Source organism: Saccopteryx leptura, chromosome 1 (assembly GCF_036850995.1).
Source record: "Saccopteryx leptura isolate mSacLep1 chromosome 1, mSacLep1_pri_phased_curated, whole genome shotgun sequence".
Taxonomy (NCBI): domain Eukaryota; kingdom Metazoa; phylum Chordata; class Mammalia; order Chiroptera; family Emballonuridae; genus Saccopteryx; species Saccopteryx leptura.
The window spans coordinates 219,321,403-219,344,235 of NC_089503.1; the positions used below are offsets into that span (position 1 = coordinate 219,321,403).

At 40.9% G+C, this 22,833-nt stretch overlaps 1 protein-coding gene across 3 annotated transcripts in view; it reads left to right on the forward strand.

Annotated features, from left to right (window-relative positions):
* FHIP1A (FHF complex subunit HOOK interacting protein 1A) overlaps positions 1-22,833 on the forward strand; it is a 254,514-nt gene that overhangs the window by 78,287 nt on the left and 153,394 nt on the right. For all 3 annotated transcript variants that reach the window (XM_066386484.1, XM_066386504.1, XM_066386494.1), the window contains exon 2: positions 8,435-8,559. The gene's annotated coding sequence lies outside the window, so the exon portion shown is untranslated. The remainder of the gene's footprint in view (positions 1-8,434; positions 8,560-22,833) is intronic.

Here is a 22,833-nt window from a genome sequence, read left to right on the forward strand (position 1 = left end):
AGAAAAAAAAAAATATTAGTACAAGATGTAAGGTATTTTTCCCTGCTGAGAAGGAAAGAAGGGGCCGTAGCCACGAAATGTGGAATAGCAAAGGCTTTATTTGTACAGCGCATCCTGCCTGACGGGGTCCTCTGGTCCTGGGAGACAGAGGTCAGAGGAGTAGCACAGATAAAACCATGTGGGAGGTATTTAAAGGGTCTGTAGGCTGGGTGAGCTAATATGACGTGGTGGAATCTCACTGGCTGACGGACGGTCGCTCTTTTCCCAAGGACCTCTGGGGAGTTTCTTTTGGTGCGCTTGATTGTGGGTGGCCCTAGCCAAAATTTCCAGGTCTGGGCTCCCCACGTAGTCTTCCCCCCTTATCCACCGATCTTAAAGATACATATAAATGTTAGATAGAAACAGTTGCTACGAACAAAAATAGAACAGGGTCAGGGGTGAAGTGTTAAGATTGGGAGGCAGTTTCTGTTTTATGTGGTATAGACAGAGAATGCCTCTGACTGAGGTGACACGTAAGCAGAAACATAATGGAGAGAGGATGATCTATGAGGACACCTGGGGGTAGAAGACTTCAGGAAACAGCAGGTCAGGCAGGCACTGCACAGTCCCTGAAGGGAGAGTGAGCTACGTGAATGTGTGCGAGTGCGTGTGCATGTGTATGCAGTAAGGAGAGAGTTGGAGGACAGGGAGTGAGAGCCAGTACAGCCTCATGGAAGTAGGACCCACCTTGTAGGTTTTTTGCAGGAAAGCAACCTAATGGAGGGCAGACACTCAGACAACTGTGTAAGAGGAAAAAGAGAATTTATCAAAAAAGGGGAGCACGCGGGGCTAAGCTCCAAAGAAATGTGCTCCTTGAAATTAGATTTCTTATATTATATATACCCTTTAGAGAACACAAGTTTACATATATGGATCTTGTGATTCCTTTGTCTAGAGTAGTGGGAGTCAACCTGGTCCCTATCGCCCACTAGTGGGCGTTCCAGCTTTCATGGTGGGCAGTAACGGAGCAACCAAAGTGTAAATAAAAAGATAGATTTAACTATAGTAAGTTGTTTCATAAAGATTTATTCTGCCAAATTTAGCAAAAATTCGACATAAAGTACTTGGCAAGTAATTATTATTATTATATGCTTTAACTTGCTGTAACTCTGCTTTATAAATTTTATAAAGTAAAGTTACTTCCCTACTTTATAAATCACCATTACTGTGGAACCGGTGGGCAGTTAGAAAATTTTACTACTAACAGAGATACAAAAGTGGGCAGTAGGTATAAAAAAGGTTGACTACCCCTGGTCTAGAGGTACATACGTCAATCACACAATTTCAGGATGGGAGGGGCTAGATGATGTCAGAGGATAAGCCTTTGTAAATCTCCAGTTAAGGAGAAAGAAAGGGGAGAGGAAAGGGCTACTCAGACCCCCCCCCCCAATTCCTGGCTGTTTACCTTCTTCCTCACAGGTGTGGGGAAGGGAGGGGGTCTAAGTCTCCTTCCTCCTTCCTCTCAAAACCTTCCAGTAGGAAAACCTCCCCATTTACAGTATCACAGTCCTTCCTGAGCAGGAATGCGATCGGCCATCTTGAGCTGGTGTCAATCACACACAAGTATAAGAACTATATTTATAAAATCTCTCTGAAGGCTTGGCCTAAATCATAAAATGCCTTTTAAGCCTCTTAGTAAAAGGGAGGGTTTCCTATCTCAGGGTTGCTTAGAAAATTGAGTGAGATAACATGTTTAATATATACTTTGCACACATTAAAAGAATAATATACCATCCCAAGTGAGGATTATTTTAGGAATGAAAGAAGGGTTCAGTATTATAAAAAATGTATTAATGACATTTATCACCCTTTTTTCTTTTTTATTGACTTTATTGGGGTGACACTGGTTAAAACAGTTATAGAGGTTTCAGGTATAACCTCATCTTATTAAATACAAGTAGGAAAGAAATCATATGATCATTTTTATAGCAAAGGCATCTGATAAAATTTAATATCAACTATTCATTTTTAAGAAATATCTAAAAATATAGTAGGATGTGTTTCTTGGAGGATGTCTGTACAAGTTCTGCCCACCAGAGCTGTTGAACATGATTGGGAAATGTTGAAGTAAACAAAACTAAGCAGTGTTCTTGCCTACAGGCCTTCTTAGAACCTAGTCCACATTATGTCCTTTGTGAATATTCAAGAGAGATAGGGCAAATGGTGATGGATGAAGACTTAACTGTAGGTGGAGTGAACACACAATACAGTGTACAGAGATGTGTTGTAGAATTGGGCACCTGAATCCTGTACAGTTATCTTAACTAGTGTCCCCCCCAATAAGATAAATTAAAATGCAGCATTTTCTAAATTTATTGGAATATAGAACCATAAACAACGGCTACAACCTTTTTTTTTTTTAAAGAAACTTTTTACAAATAGTTGTCATGTTGGGAAATACCACTTTAGCACCCGAGGTGTAGTTTTGTTCAATGCCATTATTTATTTTAATAAATCAGTATTCTTGATTTATTATTAAGATGTTTGTGGTCTCTCTCTCTCAGACTGCTTTTCTTTTTCTGTGGTGTGCTGCAACTCACTAATTTGCTTTGTGGCTGAGACCCTCCCAAAGTAATCTAAATTACACAGGGTTTCTTGGGTAAAAAAAGAGGATTCTATATGATTAATGTAAAAATCTCAGGGATTGATTGAATGGAAATTGACGATTGAAAATTTATTTGATTCACCTTTGCCCAAAGCCTTTAAGAGTTTTACTGCTTACTGCAGGGGTCCCCAAACTTTTTACACAGGGGGCCAGTTCACTGTCCCTCAGACCGTTGGAGGGCTGCCACATACAGTACTTCTCTTACTGACCACCAATGAAAGAGGTGCCCCTTCCGGAAGTACGGCGGGGGCTGGATAAATGGCCTCAGGTGTCCGCATGCAGACCGTGGGCCGTAGTTTGGGGACACCTGGTAGGGGGATGAATGAAATCAACTTAATGGGTAGCTAGTTGAGGAATTGTGAACTTAATGTAGAGAAGAGCGTTATCGTAGGTTGGGTTAGAAAAGGATTCTACCTTTGTCTTCACCATTTACCAGCTACTTAAATTTTTTTTTTTTGACACAGAGAAAGAGTCAGAGAGAGGAGATGAGAAGCATTAATTCTTCGTTGCAGTTCCTTAGTTGTTCATTGATTGCTTTCTCATATGTGCCTTGACTGGAAGGTGGGGGCTACAGCAGAGCGAGTGACCCCTTGCTCAAGCCAGCGACCCTGGGCTTCAAGCCAGTGACCTTTAGGCTCAAGCCAGCAACCATGGGGTCATATCTATGATCCCATACTCAAGCCGGCGACCTTGGGGTTTTGAATCTGTGTCCTCCGCATCCCAGTCCGACGCTCTATCCATTGCCTCTGGTCAGGCACCAGCTACTTAACTTTGAACAGGTCACTTAACCCCCCTCTGCTTCAATTTTGTCATCTGTAAAATTCAGGGATTGTGTTTAGGTTCATCTCTGTTAAGATGTAAAGTTACCATTAATAATAATACACTTAGTGAAACCAGTGATGATTGTGAGCCTATGTACAATATTTTGTTCTACTCTGCAAGTTTCCACACATGACTAGAACCTTGTGTCTCAGTTCAGTTCTTTTGGAGAATGGAATTATTCATTAATTAGTTCATAGTCAACTACATGTATCTGAAAACTGGTTGAGTTGGTTAAGACCTCTATCTGCATTGATTGATTTGTTAATTCCCCTATAGGAAAGCACTTGATTACAAAACAGGGCAAGTAATATAGTGCTATGGATAAATCCACAGCTCCTGTATTTGTTTTACTGATATAGGGAGAAATCCATGATGTGGATGTTAATGATTGCCCACCCCTCCCCCACAGTGTTCATTTGGTGGCTATGCTGTGCCTTTGTGTTGCTCCCTGTTAGCTGATTTCTGAACTCAGCACAATAGAGGTCTAAATTCACTGAATTTATGCCATCTGGAAACAAGCTTTCAGTTTTGTTTCTCTGTTGAAATTAGGGATGTGACATAGCCATTACATGGAAGGATTGTAAGCATGGCTATGATTTGATTATGCAGAGGTAGAATGTTTTGTTAAAAGGGAAGCACTTGCCTGGGGAGAGATGCGAGTGTGACTGAATTTGCTAACTGCCAGCTTCGCACATCCCTTCCTCCCTCCCTTTTCACAGACATGACTTTGTTTTCAGATGAGATGACAACCAAGTGAATTTTCAAGACTTAGTGAATTTTTAGAGAGTCCTTTTCATTTACTTGAGTTCCTCTGGTTGAACTTGCTCTCAGTGTCATTCTGTGCATTACTGTCAGAAAGGACTTGGTGTCCTCTGATGCTGCAAAAGCTTGCTGCTGGCCGAATTATGGTGGTAAAATCAAAGCGGGGTTCCCAGTAAAGCCCTTAGTGATCCACAGCTAATACCTAAGTCAGAGCGTGTGTGTGGGGTGCCCAAGCACGCAGCGATAAGGGGAGGCTATTTGACAATGAACGCTAAGACGGGAGAAGTACTTTTTCATGAATCAGAGATGCCCTTTCATAATTCAAGATCCACTGAATGAGCAAAGGCTTGAAATCACCTGGAAAGCATTTGGGAGCAATCTGTCACTCCAAAGCCGCAGGAACAGAGCCTGCGTCCCTTCAGGGAGTGAGAATAAAACTTTTTTTTTTTTTTTTTTTTTTCATTTTTCCGAAGCTGGAAACGGGGAGGCAGTCAGACAGACTCCCGCATGCGCCCGACCGGGATCCACCCGGCATGCCCACCAGGGGGCGATGCTTTGCCCCTCTGGGGCGTCGCTCTGTTGCATCCAGAGCCATTCTAGCACCTGAGGCAGAAGCCACAGAGCCATCCCCAGCGCTCGGGCCATCTTTGCTCCAATAGAGCCTCACTGCGGGAGGGGAAGAGAGAGACAGAGAGGAAGGAGAGGGGGAAGGGTGGAGAAGCAAATGGGCGCCTCTCCTGTGTGCCCTGGTCGGGAATCGAACCCGGGACTCCTGCACGCCAGGCTGACGCTCTACCGCTGAGCCAACCGGCCAGGGCTGAGAATAAAACTTTCCATGTGGGATTATGGAAGATGGAGAATGCTGTTACTTGTAAAACTTCTTGCCCTTAAATGCCCAGAGATTCGATTATGAATTATGCTGCAAGGTCCCACGTGTTTAATAAATGATTAATTGATTTGAGTGAAGAAGGAAGATTTGAAGACACCGAGAAGATTTTAATATAAAGAATTTGTTTATTGGCATGTGAAATGTTATCTTTTACTTTTTATTTATTTATTTATTACAGTTGACATTTAGTATTATTTTATATTTGTTTCAGATGTACAGCATAATAGTTAGACATATAATTTACCAGGTGATTCCCCTCAATAAGTCTAGTACTTACCTGGCACCAACCATGTTAACCTTTACTTTTCATGTAAGTACTTACTCTTCTTGTGCCTGGTCACTACCACTGCTGTGCCTAGTTTTGAAGATTTAGTCACATTGAGATTCTCTTCACACTATTTTTGTCCTTTCATGAAACGTTTGTTATAAGAAACAGTATTACATTCCAAGTCTTTAAAGCATGGATAGGTAAAAACACACACACTCAAAACCTCTTATAATAACTTTTTAGGAAGCCATCTTTTAATGTATTGGACTGTTGCAGAAAATTTATTACATTTAATAAGTGGCTCATCCTTTGGAGCTTGGGAAATCCTTAAACAGATACTTTGAAAAGATATATTTGTTTTACTAGACTCTGACTTGAATTGCTCCCCTTAACCCATCTAAAGAAGGGGAACTATTTTACCTAATACTTATAACTACACCAGAACAAGTTACATCTTGTGCCTTGCTTCTGTGGAAGTTAATCGTAATCGTACGTAATTACAACATTGTACCTGTTTTCTTTTTTATATGGTAACTGGCATTTCCCCATTTTATTATAAACATAAAACTTTTTTTGATGGCTGACACAATTGTGTTTAAATAAGTTATATCATTGTAACAAATTTACTTTCCCCCCATTTTGGGGCAAATAAATGGTTTCCATGCTTTAAATTTAAGTATAGTATTTATTGCTTTTAAAATCCTTTTTCTTGGAAATTTTCTCCTGCTTCCACCTATTTTAACGTGGAATAATGGCTCCTTGTGGTTTTGTTTAGCATTTGCATTCGCTTCTGCCTTCTGTATCTCTAAGTCAATGATTTTCAACCTTTTTTGAGCCGCGGCACATTTTTTACATTTACAAAATCCTGGGGCACACCACCTACCAAAATGACACTCTAACTGTTAGAATTTATTTAAAGTTTAAATAAATTACATTTATTAAAAATAAAAGTTAAATAAAAAAGGACAACCCCCTCATATATACAGTTCCATGTAACATCCCTCATATATACAGTCCCACGTAACATCCCCTCATATACAGTTCCATGTAACCTCATATATACAGTCCCATGTATCCCCTCATATATACAGTCCCGCTAATAGATACTGGAGCTTTCATCAAGGTTGTGGGTTCAAATCAATTTGGCAAATACTCTCTCTATATAGAGACTGGACAAAATCAATTTTAGAAAATGTTGGGTACTTGTGTAACATCATAAGTCCTCAGAGCATCTCTACTGTCAGATTGAGAAGTTTGCTTTCTAGGTAAGGATTCTGATAAATACTAGAGTTCTCCCTGAGGTTGTGGGTTCAAATCCCATGGTCAGCTGGGTGCAGGGGCCTTGGTTCTGTCTGTTTTGATGGTGTATATAGAAATTTGAGCTCTTGAAGAAGATGACCCTTCAGGAGGCCATATACAATATAGATAACATTGTGATGCATTGTGATGCATGGTATATCACCCTCTGTGGGGGCCTCTTTTAAAAAGAAAAAGGTCAAATATCTATATACACCATTAGGATAGACATAACCAGCTGAGGCTGAGGCTTCATCTAGTGGTGGCAACATTTACCGCGGCCACACAATGACAAGTGCGCGTCAGCCCAAGCAGGGACCTTCCTGGGTGTGGATGAGAGGTGGCCTACTATTGGTTCATCGCTAGTGGTCAGGATGAATCCTAGAAGGTGATTGGTCAGTGAGTGTTCCCTGTGCCTCCACTCTTCCTGCTGCTGATAGCTGGAGGGATTGTGAGGGGAATGTTTATGTTCAGATGGAGGCAGCTGGTGGCGGCCGTATAAATAGCCTTCGTGGGCCGTATCTGGCACACGGGCCGTAGTTTGGGGACCCAAGTTTAATTTCCCCACGGCACACCTGACCATGTCTCATGGCACACTGGTTGAAAAACACTGCTCTAAGTATTTGGGGTTAGTCTTCTTGCTCTGCTACCCTGGATACTACTTGGTGCTCCCTGTGTTTTTCTCAGGTAGGATAACTTCCCAACCTTTTCAAAGTCCTGTTTTTCTGGTTTTACTGTAGGGAGTAAGCCATGTATTTGTTTTGTGAAATTTATCTTCCCAGTTAGGCTTGACAATATGAGATGTGTGGCTAAGACCAAAGTAAACTTTGCCCATGGGATGGCAGAAAACCTGAGCATTGACCTGTCAGCATCTAGATAGGTCAGAGGTACCTGGGGATATATTGGGAGTATTGTGTATTTTTAAAAAGTTGTGTCTGAAGGTTATTTATGGTCCTCTCTTTGCCATTTTATATTTTGTTGTTATTAACTAATATGGTGCTACTGATAGCATGGATGTGGGTTTATTTAATTTTTTTTTTTTTTTGTATTTTTTTTCTGAAGCTGGAAACGGGGAGAGACAGTCAGACAGACTCCCGCATGCGCCCGACCGGGATCCACCCGGCACGCCCACCAGGGGCGACGCTCTGCCCACCAGGGGGCGATGCTCTGCCCCTCCGGGGCGTCGCTCTGCCGCGACCAGAGCCACTCCAGCGCCTGGGGCAGAGGCCAAGGAGCCATCCCCAGCACCCGGGCCATCCCCGCTCCAATGGAGCCTCGGCTGCGGGAGGGGAAGAAAGAGACAGAGAGGAAGGAGGGGGGAGGGGTGGAGAAGCAAATGGGCGCTTCTCCTATGTGCCCTGGCCGGGAATCGAACCCGGGTCCCCCGCACGCCAGGCTGACGCTCTACCACTGAGCCAACCGGCCAGGGCTGGGTTTATTTAATTTTACATTTCTTTTTCTCTTGTAAAAGAAGCATATAATTACATAACATCTCTTAGAGGATAGAGGAATCTTTCCTCTCTGCTTTGTATTACCCAACGGGAGTCTCTCATTTTTGGCTGGCATTTCGATTTCTAAATAAAGATTTACTTTTTGTTTGTTTTTTAAATAATAAAGTAAGTGCCATCTGAGGAGAGCCCACACAATGTACAACAAATGGTGGGAAATGGGAGGAGAAGCAAGCTAGGGAAACTTAGGTTAGCTCTTTATAGTTTATTCATGGTTGTGGCACATTTTCTCTTCATTTCTATAGGTTTTGAAAGTCGTCTTGGAGTTTCTAGCAGTCCCAGATGTCCAAGGAACTTATTCTGCCCCCCTGAGAGGAGTGACCGGGACAAAAATAACCCAGCAGGAGGTAACTGAAGAGCTCAGTCACAGGTAATGTCTTCTTTTCTTCTTATTGATAGGAGTTCAGTAATGTTCAGTAATATACTTTAAAAATGCTTAGTTGAATGTACACACCCAAGTGAACATTAACTTGTTCAAAGTCGTCTTTTTAAGAGACCGTTCTCTCCCTCCTACTCAAAGCAGTAAATGTTTCTTCTGCATCTTGACCCACTGATATTATTTTTTAGAGCCTCCTACTATTTTTTGTGGTGACAGACCTCCTGTGCGGGTGTACCTGGAAAGCAGTATACGCTTGTTCAGAAGTAGGATGATGAATCTGGGGAGCTCTAAGTCTAATAAAAAAACCAGAAGGAGCAATAATGTAATGAAACCAGTTTATCATTTTGTGATTTGTGTGTGTTTGAAGGCTCATATGTGGTACTAACCGTGAATTCTAAAAAGAGGTGACTTTTAAGTTTTAAACAACTGGTATTGTTAACTCTAAGATTTTTAATTCCCATCTTACTGATGGTGTGTTTTGTATTTTAGAATTCTTGTTAAAAGTGCACATTAAAAATTCGAAGGACTTGGCTCCAGTCTAGTGCGTCAAAGTCAGACTCAGAATGGTAGGGGCAGGGTCTAGGAATCCGTCTTTGACAAGCACCACGGAAGATTGACTCCCTCGATGAATTCAGGTCTTACCTCTAACTAATCTTCATATTTTTTTTATTCAGTTATTTCCTACATTTTTTTCTTTGAATAGAACAATGCCAATAGTCTTAGCATACTGTTTTGACACAGGGTTATGTGCTCAAGTAGCTTATCATTAGACCAGATTGAGAATGTGATCAAATATAACTATACTTTGAACTTTAAGTCTAACTTAAAATGTGTATATTTTCCCCTGGATGTAAATGGATAAACCTGTTTGGGGTCTAGATGCCAAATACTAAATTTTATGAATATCTTCTCTTCAAATTCATTACTAAGTTGTACTTCAGCTTTCTGATTTGAATTGAGGCTGCAGAGGAATGAGATAGGGAAGCAGTGGAGGACCCTGGGCTGTGTGCTTTCCCACACCTACCAGCCAGCCCAGCGTTTTTCTGCAAACATGTGATGAAGGTTTTGTTGCACAATTTGTGGTTCAAACCGATGAGATGCTTTCTTTCCAGTGTCCTTAAGATTTGTGAAGCTCTTTGAAACCTTCACAGGGAGTATTGCTATGAAATGAAGCAGAAGGCTTTGCTGTGAAGTTATTTTCATTGCCATGGACATTCATTAGTAATCATTCGTGTGAATTTATTAATTTTACACAATGTAAGCATTGTGTATAAAGTGTGCTACGGAGATTCTCAATCCTACAAATTGTACCTATCTTTTAAAAGGTAGTTATAATATTATAGCATTCTGTGCATGTTAATATTGAAAGATGATATACTTTATGCAAGATAAAAATGTGACAATAGGTTAATAAGTTAAGGCTATTACATCAGATGCTTATTTTTCTATTAAAATATTTAATGTATTGGTCTAAAATATTCCATTAAGTTTGTACTTGATATAGTTCAATTTATTTACACTTTCATTGCCTGTGTTTTTGTTGTGATTTCTGAGAACTGATTGCCAAATCCATTGTTTTGAAGCTTTTCTTCTGTTCTCCTCTATGAGTTCTCAAGTTTTAACTCTTATGTTTAGGTCTTTGATCCATTTTGAATTAATTTTTTTATGTGGTGTAATGGTAGAATCCAAATTCATTCCTTTGCATGTAGATGTCCAGTTTTCTCAACATGGTTTGTTTAAGAGAAGTTCATACTCTTGAAGATAGTTTAGGATAAGGAAAAGCCGACAGTCGTAAATGGCTATGTTGCATCTATATGGGAATTCTTATAATGTCCCCTTTCTAATTAAGAAGATATTTCAGAAACTATTTAGTGGGCAGTTATTTCGTATATTTGGAATTTGATCATGGCAGACTCTGAGTTTTGCTCATTAGATGCGTGTGTGTGTGTTTGTGTGTGTCTCCTGTTAATAGAGCTTTTCCCGGTTAACTCTGACCACTGAAAGACCTTCTAATGTCTTAGGGAGCTCTAGTTACAAGGCCATAAACGAAATCAACATTTTCATGATAAAGAAATAACTAGTAATAAATCCTGGGAAAATCTAGAGTCAGCTTGAACCATTCACCTGTCTGTGTAACAAAAGTTACTTGGAACTTGTTTTTGCCTCTTAGCTCTAAAAAGCAGTTCTGTATGTCAACAGAATGATATTTACACTGATTTTTGAAAAGGTAAAAGTATCAAGTATTCTGCCCTTTAGAAGTGCGGTCATTGTGGGGAGAATAGGAGGGCATTGGGGGTGGGATTGGGAGAATACAAAAGCAAACATATGTAACCAAGAGGAAAGCCTGGGCAAAGATACTTAGAAGGTGGCGGGAGCTTCGTGAGTGTGAGAGTAACACGGATAATAAAAGGATCTCACACTTAGGTGTGTTACTTTCTTGGGAGGAAATGATAGCAGATACTAAAGGTAGCAAGCACATCAAGGACCACAAGTAAAAAATGAGCTTGAAGAGGGTTGGAGACACTTTGATATAAAACGTGTACGATGGGCCTGTGGCGATGCTGTCAGTGGAGTTCATCTGTTATGGATTTGGATGTATTCTCAGAACAGTGGGACAAATAGCAGGTAGACAGAGGCAATTACAGATGTTCTGAGCTGTTGAGAGAATTATTTGACTAGAGTATTTCAGGGTTAAGAGCTGTCTGCATGAGAAAAGAGGAGCAGTGCAGCAGCATTAGAATGCTGTCTGTTCTAAAGCAATACCAGGATGCCTGAGTCATGCAGAGTCCTGGGGAGTGAGGAATGTTTCTCTGGTTTCCCTGGCTTTGTGTGGGACCAGTGGGAAACCATTTTCAAAAGTAGTTTTGAATTTAAAAAAAATCTAGTCTCCAGAATAGCCTGGGACTAGATTTTTCTAAGTCAATAACACATAAAAGATACCTAAAAATGACTTCTTAGAGTCAAATAAACCAGTTAGTGAATACTGTCGTTCTAAAGTTGGTTCATTCTGCTTGTGCTTCCACAATTTTATTGATCTTAAAATTATGACCTATTTCTACCCTTTTTTTTGGTGAACTTAATCTTTTTATTTATTCAGCATCCTTATAATTTTATTCTAGTTCAGTCCTTATAATTTCATTTTGGTTGACCAGAATGGCTTAGGATAAATATATATAGTTTATATTCAGTCATGTGTTCTATTTCATTTAAAAAAATATTTTATTTATTTTAGAGGGGGAGAGGGAGAGAAAGGAGGGAGGAGCAGGAAGCATCAACTCCCGTATGTGTCTTGACCAGGCAACCCTGGGGTTTCGAATCAGTGACCTCACCATTTTAGGTCGACGCTTTATCCACTGCACCACCACAGGTCAGGCTCTATTTCATTTTTAACATCACTCTTGGAATACTTTTCCTTTCTTGGTCTTTAAGAGTACAGGGCTGCTTTGCTTTTATGAACTCAGAGCACAGCCTCTAATGATGTTAGTGGAGACCAGAGGTCCTCACACTGTGGTCCCCAGATGACCAGCAACAGCTGCCTCTTCTGGGAAATTTGTTGAAAATGTAAACAGTTGCATCAGGAACTCTGGGAGTAGAGTGTGGTTCTGATACATGTTAAAGTTTGAGAAATGCTCTGGACACTCTCATTAGCTATGTCCATGTCATTCATTCTCTCTAGCCCCTGGGGATTCTCAAGTGTTGGTATGCACATGAATTATCTCATGAACTTATTTCCAAAATTTCAAAAAGCAGTAAGGTTTTCCTAACCTCATGCCCTGAAGTTGTGATTCGGCAGGCCTTGGGTGAGGCAGTTTTCAGCAAGCTCCCCCAAATAGTCCTGTGTACCATCTGGACCAATGGATATCTCTTGAGTTTCCTTCAAGGCCCTAAGTGATGCAATTTAGAATGGCTTTTTAAATTTATTTTTTTAGTTTAGTAGCTGAAAGCTTGGGTCCAGAACTTTATTTGCAAAATACAATTTGTATTATTTTTCACTGAAGCCAATGTGTTCTCATTTATTTCCTTGAAAAATGATTCTTTCCTACTTAGATACTATCTGAGACTTTTCTGAGGTGTATCCTCATTGGGAAGGCAGTTAGCTTACTAGAGGAGCTTTCTGACGCTTGCAAAGTTAGAGATTTCACTATGTGCTTTTCCTAAATAATTTATAAACTTTAAACACTGGTTCTTAAGAAGTTCTATATTTTTTTTACTGAGACCCTTTTGTTCTTACCCTTATTTCCATCATGCTTCTTCCCTATTCATGATGACGTTTCACTCTTATTGTCATTGATATTTTTGTTTGTTCCTTTCATCTTTATGGTTCCACTCTATGAGAACTAGTGTTTGTTATTTTTTCTCTTGTCTCACTGTGCTCTGTCTCAGCCTTTTCTCATCTGTCTGACTGTTGAATGTCGGTGTTCTCTAGGAGAGACCCAGGCTATTTTCTCCACATCTCCCCTACGTGCTCACCCCTCAGGGCCACACTTCTTCATGTCTGCGAGGTCCTTGCTCATATGTCACCCAACACCACCCTTTATAAAGTAACATCTGACTCCCACAACTTTCTTCTGAACTTTAGCCCCGTATTTTTGCCTACTGGATGTCCTGCAGGCACATCAGTTTAACATATGTGACACGGAACTTGTCATTCTGCCCCCCCCCCCCCAAACTTGGTGCCTTCTCACATGTTCTCTGTCTCTGTGAATGGCATCACCATCAGTTTTATGTAGCTAACATTTATGTGGCATTTCCTGCATGTCAGGCACTGTTCTAAGAACTTTTATGTAACTCTTCACAAAATCCTTCAAGATAGATTCTATTATTATTCCCATTATACAGATGTGGAAACTGAAACACATGAAGTAACTTTTTCAAAGTCACAAAACTATTCGTTGGTAGCGATGGACTCCCAGAGCATGTAGACCTAAATGTTGGGCTCTGCTGCCTTCCTTTCTCAGACCCACGACAGAAAACTAGGATTACCCTTTACTTCGCCCTTGTTCTCCCTGCATATTTGGCCAGTCGTCTGGGCCTTTGCATATGCTCTTCCCTCTCCATGAAATACTCTTCCCTCATTGCCCCATTTACCTGGCTAACACTACCTTTTTCAGTCTTAACTGAAATTTTGTAACAACCAGAATTTTCTGATCCTATTCACCTTCCATTTTGGGTTAAGTACTATTTCTTTACTTTTTTAAGATTTTATTTTATTGATTTTATGGGAGGGGGTAGAGCGAGGGGTATCAAATCATAGTTGCTTCACTCTAGTTTTTTTTTTTTTTTACACAGACAGAGAGAGAGTCAGAGAGAAGGATAGACAGGGACAGACAGACAGGAATGAAGAGAGATGAGAAGCATCAATCATCAGTTTTTCGTTGCGAGACCTTAGTTGTTCATTGATTGCTTTCTCATATGTGCCTTGACCACAGGCCTTTAGCAGACCAAGTAACCCCTTGCTTGAGCCAGCGACCTTGGGTCCAAGCTAGTGAGCTTTTGCTCAAATCAGATGAGCCCGCGCTCAAGCTGGCGACCTCGGGTCTCGAACCTGGGTCCTTGGCATCCCAGTCTGACGCTCTATCCACTGTGCCACGGCCTGGTCAGGCCACTCTAGTTTTTGATTGCTGTCATATGTGCCTTGACTGGACAAGCCCGGGGTTTCAAACCAGCAACCTCAGCGTTCCTGGTTGACACTCCATCCATTGTGTCACTGCAGCTCAGGTCAGGTGAAGTGCTTTGTCTTATATGTTGCCACCGCATATCATTCTTTCTTTACCATATGACTCATTAAACTTTGTTTTAATTGTCTGTTCAGTTGCATCTTTTAGACTGTAAATTACATCTTATTTATTTCTGTGTTTGTCAACCAACACAGGTGTTAAAGAGATGTTGATTTTATGGATGACTGAATGAGTATTTAAGTAAGCTAATTGATTCCTATCAATTCTATCTGCATCTTATCCTTGTACAATAACTCTAGCAGGGGATATATTAGTTATAGTTAGATTCACCCATAAGTAACTGCCCGGATCAATGACTTAAACAAATTAGAGGATTATTTTTTTCCCACATAAAATAAGTCTGGAATTAGGCTATCAGGTTTAGTAGAGTGGTTCCTTGATTGTCAGGGACCCAGTGTCTTTCTGCTCCACTCTGCTGGGTGTCATTCTTTCCCCCCTATTCTCATGTCAGCATGGCCGGTCCAGCTGCTCCAGGGGTCCTCTGCTAGGGAAGAAGGGAGAGGTCAAAGAGCAACAGGGAGCTTTGTCAGCAGTCTGCCTTCTGTCCTCCCTCCCCCATTCCTTTTAGGGACTTTCCTGAAAGGACTTCTGAGGATTTCCCTTAATACTCATTGATCAGACGATGATATCACAGTATCATTTCTGGTTACAAAGCTAGGAGATAGTTTTTTGCCTTAGTTCTTTGCTACTTGGTAGAAAATTTGGTTTCCATTAATAAGGAAGGAGAGAACAGATATTGTCTAGAACTAGAAGTCTCTATATAGTTTGGATGATTTCTTCCTTATAGAGAGCTTTAGTAAATAATTTGCAGATCAGTATATCAGCACTTTTTAAAATAAACGAATAGATAAAATGGATTTGGAAGGAATCTTACCTTTTTTTGTCTCTAGTCACTTAAAATTATCAATTCTTTTAAATATTTTAGGAGGTTTAATTACAGGCATCTAGAAAATTTAAATGATTACTATTATGAAACTTTATTATAATTTTGGGGGTTATTTGCACTGTTGATTTAAGAGGACATCTTCTTAATGTCTCATTGAGATGTCCCTAGAATCTGCTAGTGGGAGTGTAAATTGCTAGAACATTTGGCAAAAGATTTAGCAATGATATCAAGAAAAAAAATGAATCTTTATCTTTAATCCCTTCTGTTCCGTCTTCTATAAATCTAAAGTCTAAATTCTATAAATTGGATTTCTGAAGAATTTAATAACTTGGACAAATGCTTAGGACATAGTATTAAATGGAAGGAACAGGAATGAAGATTTAATCCCAAGTCATTAAATACTTTAAAAAGAAATCCAGTTATATTAGTTGTCCTGCATTCTACTATATGAATGCCTCATATATAGCTTTAATCCTTCTCTTATTATTGAACATGTAGCTTATGCCAATTTTTAACTATTAGGAATATTCTTCAATGAATGACTAAGTACATTTGTATATAACTTTTGTTTGGATCTCTGTGTTTTTATGATAGAATTGTAGAAGAATGAATAGAAGAGAGTAAAGATATAGATCCTGTATTTGTGTGTTTTTGTGTGTGTGTGTGTGTGTGTGTGACAGAGACAGAGAGAGGGACAGATAGGGACAGATAGGGAGAGACAGACAGGAAGGGAGAGAGATGAGAAGCATCAGTTCTTCATTGCAGCTCCTTAGTTGTTCATTGATTGCTTTCTCATATGTGCCTTGACCGGGAGGCTATAGCAGACCAAGTGACCCCTTGCTCAAGCCAGCAACCTTGGGCTTTTTTTTTTTTTTTTTTTTTTTTCTTTTCATTTTTCTGAAGCTGGAAATAGGGAGAGACAGTCAGACAGACTCCCGCATGCGCCCGACCGGGATCCACCCGGCACGCCCACCAGGGGCGACACTCTGCCCACCAGGGGGCGATGCTCTGCCCATCCTGGGCGTAGCCATGTTGCGACCAGAGCCACTCTAGCGCCTGAGGCAGAGGCCACAGAGCCATCCCCAGCTCCCGGGCCATCTTTGCTCCAATGGAGCCTTGGCTGCAGGAGGGGAAGAGAGAGACAGAGAGGAAAGCGCGGCGGAGGGGTGGAGAAGCAAATGGGCGCTTCTCCTGTGTGCCCTGGCCGGGAATCGAACCCGGGTCCTCCGCACGCTAGGCCGACGCTCTACCGCTGAGCCAACCAGCCAGGGCTCAACCTTGGGCTTTAAACTAGCAACCTTTGGGCTCATGCCACCAACCCCATGCTCAAAGTGGTGAGACTGTGCTTAAACTGGATGAGCCCGTGCTCAAGCCGGCGACCTCAGGTTTTCGAACCTGGGTCCTCTGTGTCCCAGTCTGACGCTCCATCCGCTGCGCCACTGCCTGGTCAAGCAGATTTCATGTTTGTTATCTATTGCCAAGGTTTTGACAAATGTGTATACCCGCACATGTACGATGCTTCTGATTTTGTAAAATTTATGAAGTTATTAGAAAGTATAGAGAAAAGGATAGAAAATTATTAAAAGCTTTAAAAATAAATCTCTTTTGGCGGTGCTCTGAGTGATTTTTTTGCTATCTTTATGTTTCTGTGTATATCTTTTATAATGATTAAACATTGTTTTTATGATTTAAAAATGAAATCAGTTGAAAAGAAAGACTTCTGTTTGATGATCTATTGCTGCTTTGCTCTTTGGGTCTTGGTATCAAAGCTGCTGAAATTGTAATGCTGATGCTTTCATCAGAGAAGAATAAGCACATGGCAGATACATCCTAGAGGGTTTGTAATTTACATATTCAACACATTTTCTTGTTTTGTTTGGGGATATTTTCTATATTTTTCCTAGTAATTTTGACCAGTAAATGCTTTTTTCTTAGTGCCATTTGTTGAAGCTATTAAAAACAAAGGCACTGCAGAACTTAAATTTTCCTGTTCAGTAGCTGGACTGTGGTATAACCTTTATGTAGTCCTGGGATCATTTTTAGCATGTCCTCATTTCCAGGGTAATCCTGTTCATAAATGAGATATATTTATTTCTAGGAGCATATGGGTTCATGCAGCTGACCCTCAAGCAAGATAAGGTGGTAGCCTAGTGACCTAGTTCATATTCACAGACGCTGTAGCCAGGAATAGATTAATTTTAGAGATGCATTCCAGAATGTTAGATAAAGGAGAGTATGAAAAACATGTAAAATATAAACCCCAAAATAGTGTCAGTTAAAAAAACAACAAAACCAAACTCCTATATTAACAGTCCATACAGTTGGGGATTTTAGAACCTAAGGATGGGAATAAAGTTTGAGTTATGTTAGGAGAGAGAAGTCAGGTTTGCAGGAACATTTTTGAGCAGTTTTCCTTGGACTATTGAGAAGGAACACATTCTTCTAATGTAAAAAATAATGTGGACTGCTACTAGATTCTGCCTCTAATTCTGTTCCCCTCAACTGAGAAAATAATATTGATAGAAAGTTAAGACCCTTATCGTAGTTTTAAGGAAATGTCTATTTTGATAGATATAATTATCTGTATACTATCTAGATTTATTTAAAAAGTAGTACTTAGTCTGAAGTAGAGTTTGACAAACAATGGCCCATGGACCAAATCCGGCCTTCTGCCTGTTTTTTTTTTTTGTATTTTTCTGAAGCTGGAAACAGGGAGAGACAGACAGACTCCCGCATGCGCCCCACTGGGATCCACCTGGCACGCCCACCAGGGGGCGATGCTCTGCCCCTCCGGGGCGTCGCTCTGCCGCGACCAGAGCCACTCTAGCACCTGGGGCAGAGGCCAAGGAGCCATCCCCAGCGCCCGGGCCATCTTTGCTCCAATGGAGCCTCGGCTGCGGGAGGGGAAGAGAGAGACAGAGAGGAAGGAGGGGGGAGGGGTGGAGAAGCAAATGGGCGCTTCTCCTATGTGCCCTGGCTGGGAATCGAACCCGGGTTCCCCGCACGCCAGGCTGACGCTCTACCGCTGAGCCAAGCAGCCAGGGCCCTGCCTGTTTTTATTTGCTCCACCAGATAACAGCATAGAGAGTAAATGTATCATGCAAAGCCTAAACTATCTGATTTTATCAAACAAGTTTTCCAGCTCTTGGTCTAAAGCTGTAGTGTTTAGGCAGAGGAAATTTTGCCCCCAGGGGACATTTGGTGCTGTCTCAAGACATGCTTGGTTGTCGCAGAGTAGGGGAGGTGGAGGGGGGGATTCTGCTGGCAGTCTGTGGGTAGAAGCCAGACGTGCAGCTGAGCATCTTACAGTGCATGGGATGGCCCCTCAAGACAAAGAGTTAACTGATCCAAAATGTTGACCAAGACTCTCTCCTTGCCCAAACTTTACTTAGGCTCTTCTGAGACTTCTTGATTAGGCCTCAACCTTGCCGCCCGCCCTGGGTTTGGCCTGCCTAACCTAGTTTTAGCAAGAATTTCATGAGTTCAGTTTAGTGAAAATCTCCTCATTCCTGATATCTGATCACCCTGGCCAACATTTAGTAAGAATCCTGGTAGATCAGGTTAGTAAGAATCTCCTTACCCTGGTTGTCTTGTCTTACTGATTTCCCATCTACTGACCCACTCATTCTGCTCGTTGGTATAAACTCCCAGTTTGTCTTTGCTATAGTATATTTGAGGTTGAACCTGGGTGCTCTCCCCTATCGCAATAGTCTTGACACCTATTGCAGTAGTCCTGAATGAAATCTTTCTTACTGGTTTAACAAGTGTCAGAATATTTTTTCTTTAGCAACATCAACAGTGTAGAAAGGTTGAGCAACCCCAGGCTAACATAACATTTGGTACATGCATGAATTCAGGAATTGCCTGTTCAAATGACTTTGTAACGGCTGCCCTTCCCCTCTGGGGTTTCATTGTTTCATAGGGAAGAGGGACTGGCCAACACCAAAATGCTGTTGGAGTAAAATATCTTTACAACTGGCCTCTTCTAAGTCCTGAAGGACTATGTCAGATGAAATCTCTGCATTTGCCTTCAGGACTTAGAAGAGGCCAGTTGTAAAGATATTTTACTCCAACAGCATTTCTAGGACAAAGGAGGGCAGTCTAGACTGTGATGGCCATGTCATGTTTGTCCTTGGCTCTATTCCCTGGGTTGAATGAAATAAGGTTGACTCTCTCTAGGGTACATCATTATCAACCTCCTATCTTCCCTCACATTTTTCCATTTTTTGGAATCTTCATTAGGAGACGAGACATTGCAATCTTCAGTTCAAAGTAGAATGCCAAAGGGCAAATGTATGAACTTGTTAAAACAAGTTTAGACAGTTGTTAAACAATAAATAGAATTGATTTCTGTATCTTTCCTGGTTCTCATTTGGAGGCATGGTTGGAGAGAGTGCACACGGAGTTTGAAAATTTAAAATGTGTTTCTATATTTTGGGGTAGAAGTTATGGAGATTGGAGGTTATCTTTGGTGAGTGAGAGGCAAGAGAAAGCTCAAGACAAAGAAAAGATTTTTTTTTTTTGTATTTTTTCTGAAGTTGGAAACGGGGAGGCAGTCAGACAGACTCCCGCATGCGCTTGACTGGGATCCACCCGGCATGCCCACCAGAGGGCGATGCTCTGCCCATCCGGGGCATCGCTCTGTTGTGACCAGAGCCATTCTAGCGCCTGAGGCAGAGGCCATGGAGCCATCCTCAGCGCCCGGGCCAACTCTGCTCCAATGGAGCCTTGGCTGCGGGAGGGGAAGAGAGAGACAGAGAGGAAGGAAAGGGAGAGGGGTGGAAAAGCAGATGGGCGCTTTTCCTGTGTGCCCTGGCCGGGAATCGAACCCGGGACTCCTGCACGCCAGGCCGATGTACTACCACTGAGCCAACCGGCCAGGGCAAAGAAAAGAATTTAAAGCTGTAACTTAACTTGACCCTCCTTGGATACCTGAGACCATGCCACTTGCTTTCTAAGAACTGGGGCCCTGGCACCCATTCTATCAATGTCGCTTTGCTGTTAACGAAAGCTTCCTTCTGTGGCCGGGTCCTGTGGAACCTGGGGCTTCCCTCCTGGTCCAAACATCTGTCTTTTTCACATGAAGCCAGACCTGCCTGGTACGAGTCCAGCCTGGTCAACTGAACCATCCAGCTAGTGGTTCAGGTGGTTCCACAGCTCTGATTCTCTTTAACATCTTAATTTTCTTTGGACCATGGTATTTCTGACAGGGTTCTGATAAAGTAAGCATAGTTCCAGAATGCACACAGAGTCCTTATGCATGCCAGTTAGAACTTATCTCCCTATTCCCCGCCATCTTCCACATAGATTTTAATCTTTCCCTTGAAAATCTTCTCTCATTTTGATGATTGGAAGCCATAGAGTAGACCCTGCTACTGTTTATAGGTCTTTGACTATGTCAGATGAAATCTCTGCATAGAGACTTTATGGCCATTATCAGCCATTGTCAGCGACTATTTTAATGACTTATAATTGCCAATATAGAAGCTGTCTAGAAGGACATAGGGAAACTTTAAAATTTGTACAGAGAAAGGAGGGCAATGTATAAAGATTTCTAACTAGCATAGTAGACTTTGTGGTTGCTATTTATTTTTCTAGGCCCCCAAAGGACCATTTTAATGTACTAGCAACTCAATAAAAGAAGGCAAATATGAGTTAAGTAACTAGGAGAAACCTACTAATTTACTATTTGTTATTAAGTTAGTAGACAAAGAAAAAAATTTTTTATTACTGGATTGGATCAAGATCAGCCATTCTCTTTAGATAAAATCCTTCCACACACACTCAGAAAAATTAAATCTGCTGATCTATCCTAAGAAATACTTGATAATCTAGACAGAAGAATACTGACTTTGTCCTGGAAATATTGAGGGAAACACTTTGTGAAGTACATGATTGTCTACTCACTATGCTGTAAACCTAAAACCAAAGCAAAATAATACTGAATGGTAAACTGTAATTGAAAAGTAAAGTTAAAAAACAAAGGACACTGACTTTGGTCACAGCTCTGCCCATGTCACATGGGGCAAGTTACTTAACCTCTTTCTGTCTGTTTTCTCCTCTGGGAGAAAACATTCTCAAGGGAACCCAGGGAAAATAATGGCATACTTACCTCCTAGGGTTGTTGTAAGGACTGTATTAGTTTATATGTAAAGTACTTAAAACAGTATAGGCCACATTGTAACTGCTATTGAAACCTTAGCTATTATCAGTAGTCTTTATTGTGACCTTGGGTTAAAATGATCTAATCTAGCCAAATGTATTTTTAGGGAATTGAAGAAAATATGTTCAGACATTTCAAGAAAGAAAAGTCTAAGCATCATTCTTTGGAACACTCTAACTCGTATTAAGATGAATGAAATAGTCAGCCTGTTCAATTATATATATGATTTTTCAATAGGTCACTTACCACAGACACGCTCGTGTTACATACCTTTATGTTTCAGGTATTTTTAGGTGACTGATGTTGCTGAGACACCAAAAAGTACTTCTGCAGCCTGGGTATCTGTCAGGCATATTGGCTTGAATGGCACTCATTTCAATAAGTTTTGCTGTGCAAATGTTGATTTGTTGAGGATCATGAAAGAGAACCTCCCTTCTGGGTTAAATTTGGGAGAGAATAGCAAAGTACATGAAATTTGAATTTTGGTGATACCAGCAGCAATAAAGGTAATACAAATACCCAAATTTAGGTCAGTTGACAGAATAAATTGGCCATTTATGGAAGGGGCAATTTACATTCATTTTGTTCCGTAGAGATGAGTTGAGAAGAGCAGACAGTTTTTACAGGGATAGCTATGCTATTTGGATGTACAGAAACATTTCCAAATGAACCTTGCATTCCTAAAATACCAAAAGGAATTCCTAAAGCGTTCTCTTCATGTTTTATGACACTAGGCCTAAAGTTTTTTATGTGTGTGTTAATAAGCAAGGACATCTGTGCTAATATGTGTGTACACATATACAAAAGAATGCAGTTATGGTGGAGAAAACAAATTGAGCAAAGAGATTATGGCTTTAAAAAAAAATAAAAATGCAGCATTCTTTCTCTGAAAACGGTTTTCTTGAAACACACCAGAAAATCTGAGCAGCATTCTACTAGTGAATTTTTTTTTACAGGATAAAACAAATGCTTCATTGATTCCTGATATGGTTTATTTATACGGCTGTTTTTTTACATGAGGCAAAATACTTTGATTAATTACCATTAACTGTGACATATCCCGTGGGTAATGAATTTTTTTTGTGTGTGTATCTATTTTCTCTCTCTTTTTCAAATACATTGGTGGCTATGTACTAGATTCCAGTAAATCAGTCTGCCAGAACACTTATGTAAAAGCAGCATTTGCAAAAAGCCTAGGATGGTGGTGTTGTCAAATGTTTTAGGTAGTGCCCAAGAGAGGTGGTGTCCTGCCATTGTCTGCTGCCTCTGAATCTAAGTCATTTTCCTGGGAGTTGTGTCAGCGCCTGGTGGTGCCCGTGCACCCTTGCGGTGGCTGCCTAGGCTTGGAGCTGTAGTCTGTTGCTGTGAATACCAGTGTGGCTTTGAAGCCAACACAAGAGGAAACCTATGGCTTTGATTTTGGTAACTCCTCCTCTTGACTCTAATCACTCAGGGTATTGTTGTTGCTGTTCATTAAA